The following is a 12223-nucleotide window of genomic DNA, read 5'->3' as shown; positions in this document are numbered from 1 at the left end:
CCTCGTTGGAGCACCCTCGCAAGTGTCTTGGTCCTCCTTGATCCATGCTATGAACATATCGCCAAGGACAAACTTCATATTGGTATAGAAAAATGATGGTCATTGCGCTAGCTTGATGTCAAACGATCAAGCCCTTCCCTGACACGCCAATTGTCGATCTTTAGTACTGGCAATCCACCACCAGGTGTACTATGAGATGGATTACACGCGTCGTGATCGTGATGTAATGCAATGGTGCACACGAGAATATACAAGTTACAAGGAATAACACGATGTAGATATGTTTGGGCCGTCGAAAAGAGTAATACCCTATGTCCTGTATGCATGGTTATTATTTTTTATAAGTATATGGGTTTCAAATCGTTTGTAGGGGGTCCCTGCCTCACTTTATATACTATAGGGGACATTATTACATATTCAGTTATGATCTCTTGCTAAGTCGAGTAGAAAATCTAGAGTTTGACTCGGTTACAAAATAAACTCTACCTTTGTATCCTAAGCGACTCTGACGCCTTCCTTGGCCTCTACATCAACATTCATTCTGGTCAAAGAACTATTCATATGTCACACCTGCCAGCTATACATCATGCCCTAGTTATGAGGTATCCCGAGGTAGTTCACGTCGCAAGTCACATGTCACGTGATTTTTCATGTTTTTAAGGATTAGAACCCTAGACCTCCAGCCTCGCACTTTCCCTCGCCACCACTGAACTATATAGTCACATCAAACTATATCACTGTGCCAAAAACTGTAATAGGAGACACTAACATTACAGACGCGGATTTGAGCAGCGTCTGTGACAACAATTCACAGACGCGCGAACGACCCCCGCAGCTCCCATCTAGGAAAAGAGAAAACCCGTTTGTGATGTGAATAAATCATAGACGCGGTTTAAAAAATCTGCGTCTGTGATGACCACACATGTATGAGACGTGATTGAACAACACGTGTATGTGATACGAAAGGCCACGGACTTGAAAAAACCATTCGATTTGGTTAATTCCAAGAATCCACCCGGCCTTCGCGTCCACCCCTGACCTTCGCATCCATCCAGTCTGAGTCTCCTCCTCGTCTTCATCCTCCTCCGCAGGCCGCCTCCTCGCCTGCCCATCGCCGCCACTCCACCCCCGCCAACGTCGGATCCAGCTACCGCCTCTTCATCCCCCGCCTCGTCGACGTCGGATCCGGCCACCGCCTCCTCCATGATGCGCCTTACGCTGACCGACGCCTCCAGCGAGGAGGAGGCTGCTGCCGTCCAGATCCAGCGAGGAGATGGCTACTGCTGGCCAGATCTGGCGAGGGAGATCGTTGCCAGCAAGATCCGGGGAGGTGAAGGGCGGTGGTGCCGCGGCCATGCTGACCCTGCGTGTCCTGAAGCTCTCACTGCTCCGCCGCCTGCACACGGCCGCTGAGCTTTCTCCGTCGTGGTGACCCTGGTACGCATCTTCTCTTCTCTCTCGGTTCTCGCACGTCGCGCGTGTGGTGGTGTGCCTGTGCAACTGTGCCTATGCACGCCAGGTGTTTGTGCTAACGCCACAGCATGGTCCACTCCAGCTGCAGCATCGTCCTGCCCACCGGGAGCTACCTCGCCTCCTTCAACGACCGCGTCACAGGGCACCTCGACGACCGCCGCATCTCCGGCCTCAGCGGCATCAGTGTGAGGGCCTTCTTCCGTTGGTGGTCCATCACGCGGATCAGCCAAGGCCGCTTCCTAAGTCAAAGTAAACAAGGTACTCCACTATTGGTGCTACATACTCTTACTAGCACCGTCTGCTTGCGTTGGCACCGTTCATGGAACCTGAGAACACAGCTTTTATGATGTTGCTTTTCTATATCTATAGATTATCAAAGCATCGATGTGTGTTTGCGTGTGGTATTGTTGTTTGCTCAGTTTACTAGGTTCTAATTATAGCGGTGCACAGCATTGGTTGTGCCTTGTGATGTTATCTGTATATTCTAGGATTCTATCTGAGTTTTTTGAGCTTCTGTCTTGTTACGTTGCTATTTGGAGCATTGGATATGCATGTACCTAGGTGGCGATGTCCCTATGAGATAAGATTGTACTCTATTCCCTTTTATTGCTGTTGATTTGTTGTTTCTCTTCATCAACTGATTGATCCTAGATGATTGTGAGATTGCAGATTTTAATATTCAGTTTGCAATACATTGGATGGGAGCACTACCACACAGTAGGGTGAGTCTGACTCCTAGTTCAATTTATCTCCAAGTTTCTTGCTTTTTCTGCGGATTTTTAATTGTCAGAGAGCTATCACAGTCATCTTACACTACTTTAATTGTCAGAGAGCCGTCGACCATCGCCGCTTGTGTCACCGTGGAGGAGGGACGCAAGCTCGACCTTGGCTGTTGTAGCACTCCGCCAGACCGCTGACACAACACGGCAGCACCGGCACGGCGTCACCAGCCCTGCCTCCAGCACCTTGGCTCCTCCCACTCATCATATATCCTCTATAAAGGTTTCCTCCTTCAGTCCTTCCCCACTTTTCTGTACTGCAGGAACTGAAATCCTCAACTCCAATACCTGAGAAGGAACCAGATTGCATGATGGCAGCATGCTGCCACCTTCTCTAGTGTTCAATTTCTTATTTCTATGTATGCAAGGTCCATGAACTATTATGCCTAGCCTATTGCCTTTTGTAAACCGTGACTTATGGGCTGTTTTATTCGTGAACCACTAAGACAAGACATGTAATGTATTGTGCCTTGTGTTGTTACGTTCTATCTGTAATTTGTGAGTTTTTTTGGCATGTGTTGTTGATGTGTTTTTACTTTTATATCAGGTTATTAATTCTTATATGTTTCATTGTTACTTTGCTAGCTATTGTACAAGGCAAAAACCAAGGAGGCAAGAACAGGAAGCCAAGAACAAGTATGCAATAGGTATGAACCACATTCATATTACTTTGTTCATTCTTAACAGTTGAAACTGCTTTTCTTTTCTTGTTAGGCTCTATTTATGCCATGTTAGCCATATTACTTGATTTCAATAACAACAGCTAGGTATGAATTGTTTTTTTTTCCTTTGGTGAAGGTAATGCAATCGTTATTTCCCTTTGCGTATTCAACCTGTTGTCTCCCCTTTAGTTTTGTAAGACTAAAAATGTCTCTGTAATTGATTATCATAAGAAGCAAGTAACTCATTTGTAGCATTACATTTGTCTCTGACTGCACTAGTGGTTGATCTGTTCTCATGCTGTCTGATGTAGCTGCACATTTCCATATTTTAACCTATGGTCTGCTCAGTCAATGAGATGCTATTTCTGTAACTCATGCCTAAATTAACTGATCATATCTTTCTTTTCCTTGTTTTAGATGTAATAACGAATTTGTATACTGTAGACGACTAATCTTTGCTGTACACTTATGATGTATATATGAGGTTGATCTTTTTGGTTATCATGTGGTTTGATACGTAAATAGGAGAGGTATTTTCACTACTACAGAACAGCCAATCTGTCCCCTAAATCCGTCTCGGCGCCAATTGGAACCGGGACTGATATAAGAATCGGTCCCGGTTCCAAAGCCCAGGACCCTTGGGGGCGCTATGCGGGGCGCCCGGAGACGCATTAGTCCCGGTTGGGAACGCCAGGGGCCCTCGGGGGAGGTTCAGTACCGGTTGGTGTCACCAACCGGTACTAAATATCTTTTTAGAATAAACAATGGCGGGGAGGAATTTAGTACCGGTGGATGCCACCAACCGGGACTAATAGCATCCCTTCCCGCCATCTATAACTCTCGTCGGCCCGTTGCCGCCATCTCCTCTCCTTTTCATCTTCCTCCTTTCCTCTCCTCTTCCGCTGTCGCCTCAATGGAAGCAATACCAGTGGAAGTTGCCCTAGTTGCACGCCTCAACGCGGGACCCTAGAAGAGCGCCTCGCAGTGGCGAGGCGCATGGATCGCTGCCACCTCGGGCACTGGCGCCGGTGGAGGCTCTATCGCGCCGGCGTACATTGGGCGTTCTCTTGCACCTGTAAGCTTCTCTCGAATCGTCGTTGCTGCGTCGCCGCTGCCGGCCCATCTACTCGCCATGAGGTGGGCTCCTTGTCCTCGACCACACGTGACATCTGTAGCGAAAATGGCCTCTCATGCCATATTTCAATATAATGTTTTGGTAATTGATATAGACAACACAACACTTGGACTAATATGATTGTTAAGATGACCATTCTTAGGCTTTTAGGTTCAAGTGATGACAAAGAGAAGATAGGCGTAGCAAGGCCCGAAGGGCCGCCCCTACGGTGGTTCCGCTAACAGTAAAGGAACCGATTAACCGATTAGTGATGACAAAGTGATTCAAACACTATTGCACACATTTAGGGGTCGCTAACTCTATAGGTTGTGTTTTTGTGACTAACATACTTTCAAAGTGATATTTGTTGTAGTCACACTCCCTTAGTCCATATGGTAATACACTCAATTTTTTGATATCAAGATGATGCACATTGCAATTAACCTTACAATTGGTATCAATTGATAAAGAAAGATTGGACAAGGGAAGAAGACCAAGCCATAACCCCCAAAAGTTAAAGAGATAAATGATATAGGGAGGCATGGCTAGTCATCTAGAGCTATCTCCATGAGTTCAAATTCTTTTGAACACTACCCCTACAAGTCACAATTGGTATCACAATGGATGTCAAGATAGGAGGTGCCACAAGCTTTGAAAAAGGGGGAGCTTGTTCAAACAAAGGGAGATATGCCAAATTTAGTTGGTATAACACTCTATCACTAGTGAATTTCTTTTTGCTACTAATGCTCTTTGTTGCTAGTGGTGATGAAGCTTTTATGTGTTTGATGACAAAGGGGGAGAAATGTACCCTAAAAGCAAGCAAATAGTTTGGAGTAAATGATGCCATTAGTAAGGGGGAGGAATGGAAAATGCAATGCAAAAGGATGCATGGTGATAGGGGGAGGTACTTAGTCAATGTGGGAGAGAAGTGCAATTTGATGATCCCATGGACTAAGGTACAAAAAATTTTCATTGCTCATATGGTTCAAACCTCACACAAGCCATTGTTCTACAATTTTTTCTACAATTGGTATCAAGGGCTTTTAAAATGAGCATTGAAATGTCATCCAAGCAAGCTAAGTAGTTTCTAATTTTTCAAATTGGTATCAATTTCATATTCTTGCAATTCATCTTGCTTGTTTTGGTTGTGTTGTCATCAATCACCAAAAAGGGGGAGATTGTAGCGAAAATGGCCTCTCATGCCATATTTCAATATAATGTTTTGGTGATTGATATAGACAACACAACACTTGGACTAATATGATTGTTAAGATGACCATTCTCAGGCTTTTAGGTTCAAGTGATGACAAAGAGAAGATAGGCGTAGCAAGGCCCGAAGGGCCGCCCTACGGTGGTTCCGCTAATAGTAAAGGAACCGATTAACCGATTAGTGATGACAAAGTGATTCAAACACTATTCCAAGTCGAAAAGATCAAAACAGAGACAATTTACTATCACCGGTTAAACCAACGATAGAGAAATTGTACTCACCGGTGCAACGGACTCAGAGAAGGCAAAATCAGCAGAGTACGCCGGTTGAACTGACGTTGGTTTCTGAAGCGTCGGTGCAGTTGTCCAGAGACTCCATTTTTTGGGGGGGTTCTGAGATTACATGCACCGGTTGAACCGACGTTAGTTTTGAGAGCATCGGTCGATTGAAGATTACATACACCGGTTGAACCGACGTTGGCTTTGAGAGCGTCGGTCGATTGATCAAAATAGCTGTTGGAGCAGTAACGGCTAGTTGCTGGGAAAATACACTCACCGGTTAAACCGGTGATGACAAAAACTAGAGCGTCGGTTTAACCGGCGTTAAGGGATTTCGTCAGTCTTTTTCCCAACGGCTAGTTTGGAGGGTTGGGCTATATATATGCCACCCCACGGCTCATTTGAGAGTGCTGGAGACCAAGGAAGTATACAAGAGCCAAAGATCATCTCCAACCACCATAGTGCTTAATTGTACATCATATAGGCTTAAGCACACTTGTGAGAGTGCTTAGTGCTTGTTTAGGCTTAGTTCTTGAGAGAACTAGCTTGAGAGAAAGCCTTGCTGCAGCAAGCAACTTGTGATCCGTCGTGTGACCCTCCGTTTTTGTGTGGAGTGGCAACGACACTTTGTGCGGGGGAAGAGGAGGCCCCCTCCTTGGTGGAGAAGCTCCGTAGTGGATTACGGCCGGGTGACCGAGAGAGACGGTGGCGGTGCACGAGACTTAGTGTCTTAGGGGCACTTGCCTTTGCTTGCCGGCATCGCCTTGGTGGCGTAGTGCAAGACGGCGATCGGAAGAGTCTCGGTGTCCCGTGGACGTAGGCATTTATGCCGAACCACGTTACATGACCGTGTCTACTCGGGAGTTTGCATCCCTCTTGCACTTACCTCTTTACTTACCGCATTACGTTTCCGCATTTACTCTATCTTGCGTACCTTTACTTTCCTAGTTAGTTTGATTAGGATTGGCTAGGTTGCAAGTCTTTTAGGGGTAAGTAGAGAGTAACATAGATAAACCTTAGTCATAACTAGCATGTATAGGACGTGTTAGGTTTATCTTATGCAAGTAGTTTGAGCCCTAGGTTAGAAAGCGATTAGCGACCCTATTCACCCCCTCCCCCTCTAGGGTCGGACACCCCAGTGATCCTTACAACATCATCTGAGCGCCCGTCACCGCCGAGGCCGCCATTCTGGAGTACATCGCCGGCCATGTGGTGCGGGCGCCGGCGCCGCAAGTCATCACCGTCGTCAATGATGAAGATGATGAGATCGATTGGGTGGCACTGATAGCCGAGGATGAGTAGAAATGTATAAATTATTATTAGTTATATGTAAGAACTTAGTATGGAATTATATATATGTGTTCTAATCTTTGTGTTCAATTCTGTGAATCTATGGTTCAAATGTGATTGTAACACCATCTTGAGAACCCTATCATCGGTCCACTGCCGGAGGCTAAAGCTAAATCGCTGAAGATATCCCATTCAAGGAATTGATGAGTATGTGTTTGGGTCATTGGTTGGTGCTACGGAAATATGGGTCTTTCCCTCCATCCGACCTCATGATCCATAACGTAAAATGGCCAACAGCCTTCATTATTCCTTATCATTGTTAGAGATACCCTACATCAGAGACGCATTTTGACAAAACCGTGCCTGTGATGACTGCACATTACAGACGTAAATTCTCGGACGCGGTTTTTTCGTGTCTGTGATAACTGTTTCTGGCATAGTGTATAAAGGATACTATTATTCTTTTATATTATTTTTTTGAATAATTAGATGTTTAAGCATTTCGATGACCTTAGATTAAAAAATATAGTCAACTACAAAATTTTAGATCTTGTTTAGACTACATTTGTCTTCGTCTAAGGCTGTTCAAACATTTAAATTTTAAATTTTAAACAAGACTAAATAGTTGAGAATATAAACAAACTCAATTGAAAAGTTATCAACTATGAAGTTATATAGATCTTGTTCTAGCACTAAATTTTTTATATAAAGTTTGCCTTTATCCAAGTTCATATGAAAACCTATAAATCTATTTGCACGACAACTATTTTTCATATAGACATCGATACATCACTTTCGGTTCAAACCACGAACCGATGGTGATATGCCTCCACATCACTGATAGTTTATAACACAAGCTAGTAGTGATATGTCAATATATGCCGGTTCATGCTACAAACCGACAGTGATGTGGAGTATCACTTTCGGTTTTTGCCGAATCTATGACCGGCAGTTTTCGTATAACCAGGCAACGACAGTATGTCAAGGAAGACGAAATCCGTAGTAAGGCTGGGCTCACCAGGGCGTTCATCCAACCCTGTCTATCCACTATTCCAACTACCTTCTTCTCTGTCTATAGTGCCGCACAGTGTATGGGCGCCCTCTTTTGGACCCTCTGGTGAGCCCAGCCTAATGGCTAGACGCTCAGAACATGTGATCAGTCGACATCACTTTAGGATGGAGAGCATTTCAAAGTTTTAAAAAAAACTTCAAATTTTCATGTGCGCAAAGTTATCTCCTTATCCCTTTTTTTATAAATGGGAAAGAAAACTATCATCGGTTAGTACATGCAGGTTCAGGTCAAGCTACTGCCCAACAATCCCAGGCAGTTGTATGCTTTGAGTTAGGAAAGATTAAACAACAACCCGGACCTTATACGGGAGGGGTGATACTCCCCCCAGGCATTCCTTCACCGGAACCCCAGTCTATGTCGCGAGCATTCCCATCCTGAGATCCCATCATGCCCCTAGGCCCTGGTAGTGCCGGTGATAACCGGACACATCCCCGTTTTCCCCAAAAACCCTTTTCTTTTAAAAACTCACGCCTTTTCCTAGGACTTTTCGCAATATTTACCCAAAATCATGAATCATTATTTCCTAAGCCTAAGTCAGGCTTAGGTGGCTACAATATCGTTGTTCAGTAGCAAAATAATGCAATAGTATAGACATATAAAAAAACGGCTCAGGGTAGTGTTTGAAAACTGGGAATTTTACGCATCAAAGGGATCCAATGGACTTGCCGTCGTCGAAGAGGCGACAAACTCAAGCTCGTGGAGAAAGGGTTCCGTGGGCCTTCCTCTGCTTCGCACCGGCTTATGGCTCCAATGTCGGGGTCCTGGCTGTGGGAGAACTCTACTCGAATGCTTCGGAGTCTAATCGGCAGAACAAGGGAACACACATGCAAGCAATCATATCAATAAAATCTCATCTAGCGGGGTGTGGGTAGAGTTTGACGTGGTGTTGGAATAGCTAGAGTTGCTTACCCGTTGTTGGAGTTGAACTTAGCTGGTTCTAGGCTTGGTGGCGGGAAGCGGGACAGCTAGAGCACCTTTGGAAGGCTCGGGTTGGTTTATGGCAGAGAAGCTGCGCGAGGGTTGTGTGAAACGGGGCGGAAACCCTTGGGTTTATTTATGAATGGGGCGGAGGGTATTATGGTAATTTCCCTGAGGTATGCATGACTGGTACGGTTGCGTTGGTCTTAGTTTAGATGAATTTAGATGGTCGAGTCACCGAAATCATACTTAAAACGGAGAAGATATGGATCATTTAGGTTCTGGGGGGACCATTTAGGTTATGGGGGTAGATATGTACTTTTTGAGAGTTCTGGGGTAGATTTAGACTTTTCAAAAAGTTCTCTTGGGCTGCTTTCTTGGCCGCGGAAGAGATGGGGTTGATTTAGACTTTCTGAGTAGTTTAGGGGGGCAAGGATAGACTTACGGTTAAGTTCTGCTGGGTAGCATTTCGGCCTGGGTACTGTTCCGTACACTTGGCTCATGGACTGACCAGTGAGACCTGAGGAGTGGTTGGTCCACTGGATTGAGCTCACGGGGACGGTGGCTGGGGCATGGCCCACCTGTCAGTGGCGCGAGGCGGTGCGGGGATGGCGCAGCGGCCACGGCGTCATGCCGGGCCCACCCGTCAGCTACAGCTGAGGGAAACGGAGCCGAGACGGAGTCAGGCTGCTCCGGCGGGCACGTGCACGGCATGGCTGTGGGCGTCACGGCGGCGTTCCGCCGGAGATTTGTCGGGGCTGGTTCCTCTGTGGCAGCGCCACCCGCGTCACGGGAATGGGGACGCGGCGGCGAAGCTCCAAGGAGGTTTTTGATTTGGGCGGGGAAGGGAGGAGGCATGGCAGCGGAGGCCGTGGTGGCGACCGTGGCGGCGAGCGGCGGCACTCGGTAAGGGGCGATGCGAGCGCTCTTGAGACGGCCAGAGGGGTAGGGGAGGTAGAGGGGAAGGTGGCGGAGCTCGGGGACAACTCGCCTCTGTAGATTGCGGCCGGGGGTGGGGAATTGTGGCGGCAGGTTTTGGCGGCGGTGGCCTCTGGTTGTGGCGGCCTTCCGGCGAGCAGGTTCCACATGGAGTGGCAAGCTCACCGGAGCCGGGAGGGTGCAGCGCCTGGGCGCGGGGCGGAGCAGTGGCGGAGAGGCTTATTTATAGGTGTGCTCGGGGGAAGCGGCCAATGGGGGAGGCTGTGCGGCAGAGGGCCACACCGGCGGCGGGATGTGACGCATAGGGCGAGTTAGGCCGTGCCGGCGCGATGCCCGTGGTGGTTTGCCGATCACAGGCACAACGTGTGCACACTGCAGGAGGTAGGGGACGAAGGAGACAGGTGGGGCCAGCTCAGCAGCGGAGCGGCGGCGACCGCCAGGTGGGGCCGGGACGGCTCGCGCAGGGCGCGCCGCGGGGCTCTATGGGCCGGAAGGAGAGAGGAGAAGAGAAGAAATGGAAGAAGTCTTCTTTTCCACCTCGAACTTGTTTTCTGGGTTATTTTTGGATATATCCTTTTTGGGAATTTTTGGGGGTTTTGGGAAATTGATTTGGGGAATTATTTGGAGACTTTTGGGGGAGGGTTTTGACGATGAATTTTCATGACAAGCTTTTGGGAAGAGAGAAATATTTGAGATATATTTTTGGAGGGTATTTTGAGGAAAGGAATATTTAGGGGTTTTTAGCCAGATGATTTTTATTGATTTCAAGCTCACAAGAATATTTGGAAAATAATTTTTGACATTCATTTGAATTTAGAAAAGAAATTAGAAAATGTCTGGGAGTGATTTTGGGGTGTCGCACCCACGTATTTGGTACCATCTAGTACCTCTCCCTTCATACTGCCTATTTTTAAACCGTCAGAGCTTGCTTGATGGACGGTTGTTAATTTTCCCAACTACTGTAAAACTTGTATTATTAATAACCTGTGTCATATTAATTAATTCTTCCAGGCTTGAGCGTGTGCTGAACTTTCATAAACACGGATCTCTGAGGTCTTTATCTTGCTTGAACGGATCGCCAAGGTATATATCTACATGATCAAATATGTATACTGTTTTGCGTATTTATATCGCAACAGAATGGCAAACAAAAATTATCTATATACGTCAATTCTGTCACTCGATCTAGGCACATTTAAAGCTTGCATGTTTCGTTAATAGAGTTCTAGCCTTGGTACAACTGTTTTCGCAATAATTGTCATTTAATTATTATGAGAATTTTCATCTGGAACATATATTAACTCCAAATACATAATTAGAGGAAAACATAAAATATGATTCAATCTAAAATCTAAATTCATTGCCCTTTCCAACCCAAATAAACACTCCGCCTATGTAGATACATTGTTTATAATTTATATATCATATATAATTTATTTATTTTGTTCATGTATTGTTTTCTATGATTTTTAAAATACATAATAAACACTATATATGTCAATTTTCTGCAGGATTGCAATCGGATGTGAAAAGGCTTTAATACTCGGCACCCACGTAATAGAGCATCATAAAGCAGAAAAAAATGTCTTACAACCGTATAACACTACTAGAGGGCATAACATAAGGTAAAAAAGATGTACCTCTTGGACTCTCAAACCCAGAGCCTGTGGGCTCACGCACGATCCATCCTTGAAACTACACCATTCAGATGTGGTAGGTTGGTATGCCATTATTTTTATTTGAAGTAAGCATTAGTACAAACAGGCGAGGATTAGACCATCTCCAACTCAATGGTCAAAGTAAGCATTTATTAAGACAGACCAATTATAAGTTAGCATTCCATATCCGTGTTAGGTAGTGTATCCATTGGTAATAAATAGTCAGATCAGTGTCTCCATTGGTAACCAATGATTAGATGGTCATAGAGGAATGAAATCTATACACCACCAAGATGAAGAAAAATATTGTGATTTTTCAAGCCTTTTTTACTGTGTGGTTAGACCAAGGCCAAACATCCTCAGGGCAAAAAAAAAAAAGGTTCGGGGAAGCTTCTAACGGGAATAAAAATAAATAAACTACGGCACATGTTATATAGTTGTTAGCACCCTGCAAGTCTTATACCCCAGGGGTGCGACTTAGGTCCTTGTCGTTTGAAGAAAAGTCTGTCCATGGGCGTAAGCGACGGCCTGACAAGCCGGCCCCGCAGAGAGTCCCCACACGGGTGGCGGATTAAATAACCCCGGCGGGTCGTGGGCCTACAGTAGACCCCGGGGTTAGCCGGCAGGCCCCGGGATGGGTGGCAAACCCCGAGAAGCGCCCGGGGTTACCAAGAGCGTAGCAAGAGCTCCTTCCGTCGGAAGGAATCTCATACCTACCTATTAAATGCGGTGGAGGAGTCCAGTCAAAGAAGCGCCTATACACTGACACAGGGCCTGCCCAATCCGACGACATGCAAGGGGAACAGTATCCCCACGTCGTGTGCCACCTC

The 12223-nt window shown here is 46.0% G+C and overlaps 1 long non-coding RNA gene across 2 annotated transcripts; it reads left to right on the top strand.

Moving 5' to 3' along the window:
- The first annotated feature begins 1560 nt into the window (after positions 1 to 1560).
- On the top strand, positions 1561 to 3459 carry LOC120646082. Of its 2 annotated transcripts, XR_005664272.1 has the most exons (4): positions 1561 to 1731; positions 2143 to 2195; positions 2303 to 2475; positions 2838 to 3459. It is a non-coding gene; the product is annotated as an uncharacterized LOC120646082 (long non-coding RNA). The 2 variants fall into 2 exon arrangements; XR_005664271.1 differs by lacking the exon at positions 1561 to 1731 and having other exon boundaries at positions 1931 to 2195.
- Positions 3460 to 12223: the final 8764 nt, after the last annotated feature.

This window comes from Panicum virgatum, chromosome 8K (genome assembly GCF_016808335.1).
Source record: "Panicum virgatum strain AP13 chromosome 8K, P.virgatum_v5, whole genome shotgun sequence".
In the NCBI taxonomy this organism is placed as follows: domain Eukaryota; kingdom Viridiplantae; phylum Streptophyta; class Magnoliopsida; order Poales; family Poaceae; genus Panicum; species Panicum virgatum.
Note: the sequence above shows the minus strand (reverse complement) of the source record. Positions and strands in the feature narration are given on the sequence as shown.